The following is a 10,798-nucleotide window of genomic DNA, read 5'->3' on the forward strand; positions in this document are numbered from 1 at the left end:
AGCAGCCGGCGAACCGGAAGAGGAAGCAGGGCGAGGCGCGAGCGCCAGGAATGCCGGGAGTCGTGGTTCTGGCTGCCGCCCGGCACGAACTCCCAGTTCAGTTCAATTCAGTTCAGTTCAGTTCAGTCGCTCAGTCATGTCCGCCTCATTGCAACCCCCTGAACCCCAGCACGCCAGGCCTCCCTGTCCATCACCAACTCCTGGAGTTCACCCAAACCCATGTCCAACGAGTCAATGATGCCATCCAACCATCTCATCCTCTGTCGTCCCCTTCTCCTCCTGCCCTCATTTTTTCCCAGCATCAGGGTCTTTTCCAAGGAGACAGCTCTTCGCATCAGGTGACCAAAGTATTGGAGTTTCTGCTTCAACATCAGTCCTTCCAATGAACACCCAGGACTGATCTCCTTTAGGATGGACTGGTTGGATCTCCTTGCAGTCCAAGAGACTCTCAAGAGTCTTCTCCAACACCACAGTTCAAAAGCATCAATTCTTCGGCGCTCAGCTTTCTCTACAGAAAGAAAAGTTTCTCTCCAACTCTCACATCCATACATGACCACTGGAAAAACCATAGCCTTGACTAGACAGACCTTTATTGGCAAAATAATGTCTCTGCTTTTTAATACGCTGTCTAGGTTGGTCATGACTTGCCTTCCAAGGAGCAAGCGTCTTTTAATTTCATGGCTGCAATCACCATCTGCAGTGATTTTGGAGCCCCCCAAAATAAAGTCAGCCACTGTTTCCACTGTTCCCCTATCTATCTGCCATGAAGTGATGGGACCAGATGCCATGATCTTAGTTTTCTGAATGTTGAGCTTTAAGCCAACTTCTTCACTCTCCTCTTTCACTTTCATCAAGAGGCTCTTTAGTTCTTCTTCACTTTCTGCCATAAGGGTGGTGTCATCTGCATATCTGAGGTTATTGATATTTCTCCCAGCAATCTTGATTTCAGCTTGTGCTTCTTCCAGCCCAGCATTTCTCATGATGTACTCTGCATATAAGTTAAATAAGCAGGGTGACAATATACAGCCTTAACGAACTCCTTTTCCTATTTGGAACCAGTCTGTTGTTCCATGTCCAGTTCTAACTGTTGCTTTCTGACCTGCATACAGGTTTCTCAAGAGGCAGGTCAGGTGGTCTGGTATGCCCATCTCTTTCAGAATTTTCCATAGTTTATTGTGATCCACACAGTCAAAGGCTTTGGCATAGTCAATAAAGCAGAGGTAGATGTTTTTCTGGAACTCTCTTGCTTTTTCGATGATCCAGCAGATGTTGGCAATTTGATCTCTGGTTCCTCTGCCTTTTCTAAAACCAGCTTGAACATCTGGAAGTTCACGGTTCACATATTGCTGAAGCCTGGCTTGGAGAATTTTAAGCGCTATTTTACTAGTGTGTGAGATGAGTGCAATGGTGTGGTAGTTTGAGCATTCTCTCACCTGGTCCTCAAATCAAACTGTGAGATAAGCAAGTAGCGCGTTTCTGTCTTGATTTTACCATTCCAGATGGATTCAGGGCGGGGCGGGCTGGATAGGAAAATTAAGAGACATAAAATAGTTGTTCAGTTCAGTTCAGTTGCTCAGTCGGGTCTGACTATTTGCGACCCCATGGACTGCAGCACGCCAGGGCTCCCTGTCCATCACCAGCTCCCGGAGTTTACTCAAACTCCTGTCCATCCAGTCGGTGATGCCATCCAACCATCTCATCCTCTGTCATCCCCTTCTCCTCCTGCCTTCAATCTTTCCCAGCATCAGGGTGTTTTCAAATGAGTCAGCTCTTCTCATCAGGTGGCCAAAGTATTGGAGCTTCAGCTTCAACATCAGTCCTTCCAGTGAACACCCAGGACTGATCTCCTTTAGGATGGGCTGGCTGGATCTTCTTGCAGTCCAAGGGACTCTCAAGAGTCTTCTCCGACACCACAGTTCAAAAGCATCAGTTCTTCAGCACTCAGCTTTCTTTATAGTCCAACTCTCACATCCATACATGACTACTGGAAAAACCATAGCTTTGACTAGATGGACCTTTGTTGGCAAAGGAATGTCTCTGCTTTTTAATATGCTATCTAGGTTGGTCATAACTTTTCTTCCAAGGAGCAAGCGTCTTTTAATTTCATGGGTGCAGTCAACCATCTACAGTGATTCTGGAGCCCCCAAAATAAAGTCTGTCACTGTTTCCACTGTTTCCCCATCTATATGCCATGAAGTGATGGGACCAAATGCCATGATCTGGATAGGAAAGGTAAGAGACATAAAATAGTTGCTACTATCAAGAAAAAATGAAAACTAGTATTTTTCCCAGCAATCTTGATTCCAGCTTGTGCTTCATCCAGCCCAGCATTTCACATGATGTACTCTGCATATAAGTTAAATAAGCAGGGTGACAATATACAGCCTTGACGTACTCCTTTCCCAATTTGGAACCAGTCCGTTGTTTCATGTCCAGTTCTAACTGTTGCCTCTTGACCTGCATACAGATTTGTCAGGGGGCAGGAATGGTGGTGTGGTATTCCCATCTCTTGAAGAATTTTCCACAGTTTGTTGTGATCCACACAGTCAAAGCCTTAGTGTAGTCAATGAAGCAGAAGTAGATGTTTTTCTGGAATTCTCTTGCTTTTTTAATGATCCAATGGATCTTGGCAATTTGTTCTCTGGTTCCTCTGCCTTTTCTAAATCCAGCTTGAACATCTGGACATTCTTGATTCATGTACTATTGAAGCCTAGCTTGGAGGATTTTGAGCATTAGTTTGGTAGTATGTGAGATGAGTGCAATTGTGTGATACTTTGAACATTTTTTGGCATTGACTTTCTTCGGGATTGGAATCAAAACTGACCTTTTCCAGTTCTGTGGACACTGCTGAGTTTTCCAAATTTGCTGGCATATTGAGTGCAGCACTTTCACAGCATCATCTTTAAGGATTTGAAATAACTCAGCTGGAATTCTGTCACCTCCACTAGCTTTGTTGGTAGTGAACCTTCCTAAGGCCCACTTGACTTTTGCACTCCAGGATGTCTCATTCTAGGTGAGTGATCACACCATCATGGTTATCTGTGTTGTGAAGATCTTTTTTTCTATAGTTCTTCTGCGTATTCTTGCCACCTCTTCTTAATATCTTCTGCTTCTGTTAGGTCCATACAGTTTCTGTACTTTATTGTACCCATCTTTGCATGAAATGTTCCCTTGGTATTTCTAATTTTCTTGACGAGATCTCTAGTCTTTCCCATTGTATTGTTTTCCTCTATTTCTTTGCATTGATCACTGAGGAATGCTTTCTTATATCTCCTTGATATTCTTTGGAATTCTGCATTCAGATGGGTATATCTTTCCTGTTCTCCTTTGCCTTTCACTTCTCTTCTTTTCTCAGCTATTTGTAGGGCCTCCTCAGACAACCATTTTGCCTTTTTGCATTTCTTTTTCTGGAGAATCGTTTTGATCACTGCCTCCTGTACAGTGTTACGAACCTCCATCCATAGTTCTTCAGGCACTCTGTCTGCCAGATCTAATCCCTTGAATCTATTTGTCACTTCCACTGTATAATCATAGGGATTTGATTTACCTTAATGGTCTAGTGGTTTTCCCTACTTTCTTCAATTTAAGCCTGAATTTGGCAATGAGGAGTTCATGATCTGAACCACAGTCAGCTCCCCATCTTGTTTTTGCTGACTGTATAGAGCTTCTCCATCTTCGGCTGCAAAGAATATAATCAGTCTCATTTTGGTATTGACTATCTGGTGATGTCCACATGTAGAGTCATCTCTTGTGTTGTTTTAAGAGGGTGTTTGCTGTGACCAGTGTGTTCTGTTGGCAAAACTCTATTAGCCTTTGCCATGCTTCATTTTGTACTACAAAGCCAAACTTACCTGTTACTCTAGGTGTTTCTTGACTTCCTACTTTTGCATTCCAGTCCCCTATGATGAAAAGGACCGTTCAACTTCAGCTTCTTCGACATTACTGGTTGGGGTATAGACTTGGATTACTGTGATATTGAATGGCTGCCTTGGAAATGAACAGATATCATTCTGTCATTTTTGAGATTGCTTCCAAGTACTGCATTTCGGACTCTATTGTTGACTATGAGGGCTACTCCATTTCTTCTAAGGGATTCTTGCCCACAGTAGTAGATATAATGATCATCTGAGTTAAATTCACCCATTCCAGTCCATTTTAGTTCACTGATTCCTAAGATGTCAATGTTTACTCTTGTCATCTCCTATTTGACCACTTCCAATTTACCTTGATTCATGGAACTAATATTCCAGGTTCCTGTGCAGTATTTTTCTTTATAGCATTGGACTTTAGTTCCATCACCAGTGACATCCAGAACTGGGCTTTGTATTTGCTTTGGCTCAGCCTCTTCATTCTTTCTGGAGCTATTTCTCCACTCTTCTCCAGTAGCTTATCCAACTTGGGGAGTTCATCTTTCAGTGTCATATCTTTTTGCCTTTTCATACTGCTCACTAACTTTGTGGGTGATCATAATGTTTTAATCTTTATAGCTAGCTACAGAATACTATTTAAGATCTCATTGAGGGACTTCCCTGTTGATCCAGTGGCTAAGACTCCACACTCCCAATGCAGGGAGCTGGGGTTTGATCCCTGGTCAGGGAACTAGATCCCACATGCCACAACTAAGAGTTTGCATGCCACAACTAAAGACCTGGCACAGCAAAAAAAAGAAAGGAGAGATCTCACTGATTCATGTTTCTTTGGATGCTATTAAGGTTGAAAAAAATTTAAATGTTAAGTGGTAACTTGTACATGGTTCTACAAGTGTGATATTAAATACTTAATATCAGTAAGTATTTTAGTGAATTGATACATATCAATTGTGTGTCATTTACCATTCAAACATCTTTAAGAGGCCTTCTTTTTTTGTTGTTGTTACATAAATTAACCAATTTATTATAGGCTAGCAACGTTATCCAATGGTGGTGCTTCTACTGGTCCTTCAATTCCTTCAGTCTTCTGATGGCAGACTTTACTGTGACAGCAGAAGTGGTGTTGTAGGTCCAGGCACCACCAGCTACTGTTTTCATGCAGGAACCCCAGTGCCAAATGCCCACAGCTCATCTCTTCATCTTGGTTTTTCCACAGAAGGGGCATGTATACTTGGCGTGCTGGCTGATTTCAATTTTCTTCACCATTTTCCTGAAGGAGGCACCTTAATGGGTCCTGTATCTGCCCACAGTTCTGACCTTCTTGGTACGTTTCACCATGTTAATGCAACCTAGATCTGAGCCCAAGAGCTAAGAGGCCTTACTTCTTAATGGAAGATTATAATGATGATGATCATTACTTGTGAGATATTTCTACCTTTTCCCTATCATATTGGTGGTGTGCTCAGAACTGGTGGTATGCTCAGACTTCTCCAAAATAACAAAAATATTCTTGTGGAAAAATAATTCCTCTTCTCACCCCTATGCCCCTGCCCAGAGATGTCCACATTCTAATCACTGGAAACTGTGAATATGTTATCTTATGCAGCAAAAAGGAATTAAGAGATGGAATTTAGATAGTAAACAGCTGATCTTCAAATAGGAAAATTATCCTCGATGACCTAGTGGCCCTAGTGTAATCACTTGGATCCTTAAAAGTGGAAAGGCGAGGCAGAAGAAAAGGTCAGAGTGATGCAATGAGATGTGAGAAGGGCTTAACTTCCATGGTTGGCTTTGCAGGTAGAGGAAGTGGCCAAAGCCTATGAAAGCGAGTGGCCTCCAGAAGCCAGGGAAGGCAAGGAGAAGGAGTCTCTCTTAGGGCCTTCAGAAAGGAATACAACCCTGACAACACCCTGATTTTAGCCCAGTGAGACCCACATCAGACTCAGACCTCCAGAACTGTGAAATTAAAAAAAAAAAATTGTAAGCCACTAAGTTTGTGGTAATTTGTTACTCCAACAATAGAAAACCAATGTCGATGGTAAAGTAGTGCCCAGATATTACCAAAAGGTATAGAAATGGGACACGGGGTTTGGGAAGCACAGTATGCTGCAAGAATGCTGAGGGATACACATGTGTCTAGAGTTATATGTAATTACCTGTGGAAAGCAGGGTTACCTTGGAGGTGGACAGAATTAGGAGCCGCACTCTTTGACTGAAACCGTCTAGTAATCCAACTACATTGTAGCAAACTGAAGTTAACTAGAGTATGAGGCACCTTCTTTCTCTGGCCCTGGGCTACATTAAGAGAACACCCACCCCAGTAATTCCAAAGTCTTTGTGTTACATTCAAAATTGCACTTGGTTACCTACTAATATAAATTCAAGCATGCAGTACAAATGTTCCTTCAATAGCAAAAGGCAACATGAAGATAGCAATAAAAAATAAATTTTTTTAATTTATGTTCAGGAAAAAGGGCACTAGAGTACTGGCAAATCTGCTTAAGAATTCTACCAAAGACCCAGTAAACCAAGATCCATGTAGCATCTAAATTTTAGGGACGATACCTCATTCTCTATTTTTTGATTAACAATGAAAGCTGAGAAGCCAAACCATTCTCTTCTTTATAAAAGTCCACGTACATAGGATATTTCACCCCAAAACAATGACTTTCACCTTTTTCTCAAGTGCACACAGAACCTTCTCCAGGACAGATCACATCCTGGGCCATAAATCTAGCCTTGGTAAATTCAAAAAAATTGAAATCATTCCAATCATCTTCACTGACCACAATGCAGTAAGATTAGATCTCAATTACAGGAAAAAAACTATTAAAAATTCCAACATATGGAGGCTAAACAACACGCTTCTCAATAACCAACAAATCACAGAAGAAATCAAAATATGCATAGAAACGAATGAAAATGAAAACACACAACCCAAAACCTATGGGACACTGTAAAAGCAGTGCTAAGGGGAAGGTTCATAGCAATACAGGCTTACCTCAAGAAACAAGAAAAAAGTCAAATAAATAACCTAACTCTAAACCTAAAGCAACTAGGGAAGAAAGAAATGAAGAACCCCAGGGTGAGTAGAAGGAAAAATAAGGGCAGAAATAAATGCAAAAGAAACAAAAGAGACCATAGCAAAAATCAACAAAGCTAAAAGCTGGTTTTTTGAGAAGATACATAAGATTGACAAACTGTTAGCCAGACTCATCAAGAAACAAAGGGAGAAGAATCAAATCAACAAAATTAGAAATGAAAATGGAGAGACCACAACAGACTACACAGAAATACAAAGGATCACAAGAGACTACTACCAACAGCTATAGGCCAATAAAATGGACAACTTGGAAGAAATGGACAAATTCTTAGAAAAGTATAACTTTCGAAAACTGAACCAGGAAGAAATAGAAGATCTTAACAGACCCATCACAAGCACGGAAATCGAAACTGTAATCAGAAATCTTCCGGCAAACAAAAGCCCAGGACCAGATGGTTTCACAGCTGAATTCTACCAAAAATTTAGAGAAGAGCTAACACCTATCTTACTCAAACTCTTCCAGAAAATTGCAGAAGAAGGTAAACTTCCAAACTCATTCTATGAGGCCATACCAAAAACAGACAAGGATGCCACAAAAAAAGAAAACTACAGGCCAATATCACTGATGAACATAGATGCAAAAATCCTTAACAAAATTCTAGTAAACAGAATCCAACAACATATTAAAAAGATCATACATCATGACCAAGTGGGCTTTATCCCAGCAATGCTGCTGCTGCTGCCGCTGCTGCCGCTGCTGCTAAGTCGCTTCAGTCGTGTCCGACTCTGTGCGACCCCATAGACGGCAGCCCACCAGGCTCCGCCGTCCCTGGGATTCTCCAGGCAAGAATACTGGAGTGGGTTGCCATTTCCTTCTCCAGTACATGAAAGGGAAAAGTGAAAGTGAAGTCGCTCAGTCGTATCCGACTCTTAGCGACCCCATAGACTATAGCCTACGAGGCTCCTCCGTCCATGGGATTTTCCAGGCAAGAGTACTGGAGTGGGGTGCCATTGCCTTCTCCGATCCCAGCAATGCAAGGATTCTTTAATATATGCAAATCAATCAATGTAATACATCACATTAACAAATTGAAAAATAAAAACCATATGATTATCTCAATAGATGCAGAAAAAGCCTTTGACAAAATTCAACATCCATTTATGATAAAAAAAAAAAACCCTCCAGAAAGAAGGAATAGAAGGAACATACCTCAACATAATAAAAGCTATATATGACAAACCTACAGCAAACATTATCCTCAATGGTGAAAAATTGAAAGCATTTCCCCTAGTGTCAGGAACAAGGCAAGGGTGCCCACTCTCACCACTACTATTCAACATAGTTTTGGAAGTTCTGACCACAGCAATCAGAGCAGAAAAAGAAATAAAAGGAATCCAGATAGGAAAAGAAGAAGTAAAACTCTCACTGTTTGCAGATGACATGATCCTCTACATAGAAAACCCTAAAGACTCTACCAGAAAATTACTAGAGCTAATCAATGAATATAGTAAAGTTGTAGGATATAAAATTAACACACAGAAATCCCTTGCATTCCTATACACTAACAATGAGAAAACAGAAAGAGAAATTAAGGAAACAATACCATTCACCATTGCAACGAAAGTATAAAGTACTTAGGAATCTATCTACCTAAAGAAACAAAAGACCTATATATAGAAAACTATAAAACACTGATGAAAGAAACCAAAGAGGACACAAATAGATGGAGAAATACACCGTGTTCATGGATTGGAAGAATCAATATAGTGAAAATGAGCATACTACCCAAAGCAATCTATAGATTTAATGCAATCCCTATCAAGCTACCAATGGTATTTTTCACAGAACTAGAACAAATAACTTCACAATTTGTATGGAAATACAAAAAACCTCGAATAGCCAAATCAACCTTGAGAAAGAAGAATGGAACTGGAGGAATCAACCTGCCTGACTTCAGGCTCTACTACAAAGCCACAGTCATCAAGACAGTATGGTACTGGCACAAAGACAAAAATATAGATCAATGGAACAAAATAGAAAGCCCAGAGATAAATCCACGTACCTATGGACAACTTATCTTTGACAAAGGAGGCAATATACAATAGTGAAAAGACAATCTCTTTAACAAGTGGTGCTGGGAAAACTGGTCAACCACTTGTAAAAGAATGAAACTAGAACACTTTCTAACACCATACACAAAAATAAACTCCAGATGGTTAAAGATCTAAACGTAAGACCAGAAACTATAAAACTCCTAGAGGAAAACATGGGCAAAACACTCTCCGACATAAATCACAGCAGGATTCTCTATGACCCACCTCCCAGAATACTGGCAATAAAAGCAAAAATACACAAATGGGACCTAATTAAACTTAAAAGCTTTTGCACAACAAAGGAAACTATAAGCAAGGTGAAAAGACAGCCTTCAGATTGGGAGAAAATAATAGCAAACGAAGCAACAGACAAACAATTAATCTCAAAAATATACAAGTAACTCCTGCAGCTCAATTCCAGAAAAATAAACGACCCAATCAAAAAATGGGCCAAAGAACTAAACAGACATTTCTCCAAAGAAGACATACAGATGGCTAACAAACACATGAAAAGATGCTCAACATCACTTATTATCAGAGAAATGCAAATCAAAACCACAATGAGGTACCATTTCACACCAGTCAGAATGGCTGCTATCCAAAAGTCTACAAGCAATAAATGCTGGAGAGGGTGTGGAGAAAAGGGAACCCTCTTACACTGTTGGTGGGAATGCAAACTAGTACAGCCACTATGGAGAACAGCGTGGAGATTCCTTAAAAAACTGGAAATAGAACTGCCATATGACCCAGCAATCCCACTGCTGGGCATACACACTGAGGAAACCAGAATTGAAAGAGACGCGTGTACCTCAATGGTCATCGCAGCACTGTTTATAATAGCCAGGACATGGAAGCAACCTAGATGTCCATCAGGATATGGACATGAATGGATAAGGAAGCTGTGGTAGATATACACAATGGAATATTACTTAGCCATTAAAAAGAATGCATTTGAATCAGTTCTAATGAGGTGGTTGAAACTGGAGCCCATTATATAGAGTGAAGCAAGCCAGAAAGAAAAACACCAATACAGTATACTAATGCATATATATGGAATTTGAAAGATGGTAATGATAACCCTATATGCGAGACAGAAAAAGAGACATAGATGCATAGAACAGTCTTTTGGACTCTGTGGGAGAAGGTGAGGGTGGGACGATCTGAGAGACTAGCATTGAAACATGTATATTATCATATGTGAAACAGAATGCCAGTCCAGGTTCGATGCATGAGACAAGTGCTCAGGGCTGGTGCAATGTGATGACCCAGAGGGATGGGATGGGGAGGGAGATGGGAGGGGGGTTCAGGAACACATGTAAACACATGGCTGATTCATGTCAATGTATGGCAAAAACCACTACAATATTGTAAAGTAATTAGCCTCCAACTAAAATAAATAAATTAATAATAAAAAAAATTTTGTACTCCAAAAAAAATAAAAGTCCACGTACTAAGGTGAGGAACTGCATAGACCTGCCATTTTGCCTGCAGCAGTTACCTGATCTAAGAATATGTTTTTGTGTACAGTAGTCATGCGTGCTATTACAAAATACTGAGAAGAGGAGAAGGAAGTGACACTCATAGGGGGAAAACCTTGATTCTTGAAACAGAACAGAAAAAAAGTTGAGACTAATTTACTAATATTGTTGTTCTTTGGGAGGGAAAACCTATCTCTCTTTGTGTATATACATATACACACACCAATATATACATATATCTGACAGATATTTTCCAATGATATCTCCCAACCCACATTTTCTTATGCTAGGTGATCTTGCCATTCTGCCATTAA

The 10,798-nt window shown here is 40.5% G+C and overlaps 1 pseudogene; it reads right to left on the reverse strand.

Moving 5' to 3' along the window:
* Positions 1 to 4,924: 4,924 nt before the first annotated feature.
* On the reverse strand, positions 4,925 to 5,207 carry LOC145513225 (large ribosomal subunit protein eL43 pseudogene; annotated as a pseudogene).
* Positions 5,208 to 10,798: the final 5,591 nt, after the last annotated feature.

This window comes from Giraffa tippelskirchi, chromosome 7 (genome assembly GCF_054371585.1).
Source record: "Giraffa tippelskirchi isolate mGirTip1 chromosome 7, T2T-mGirTip1v1.2.pri, whole genome shotgun sequence".
NCBI lineage: Eukaryota > Metazoa > Chordata > Mammalia > Artiodactyla > Giraffidae > Giraffa > Giraffa tippelskirchi.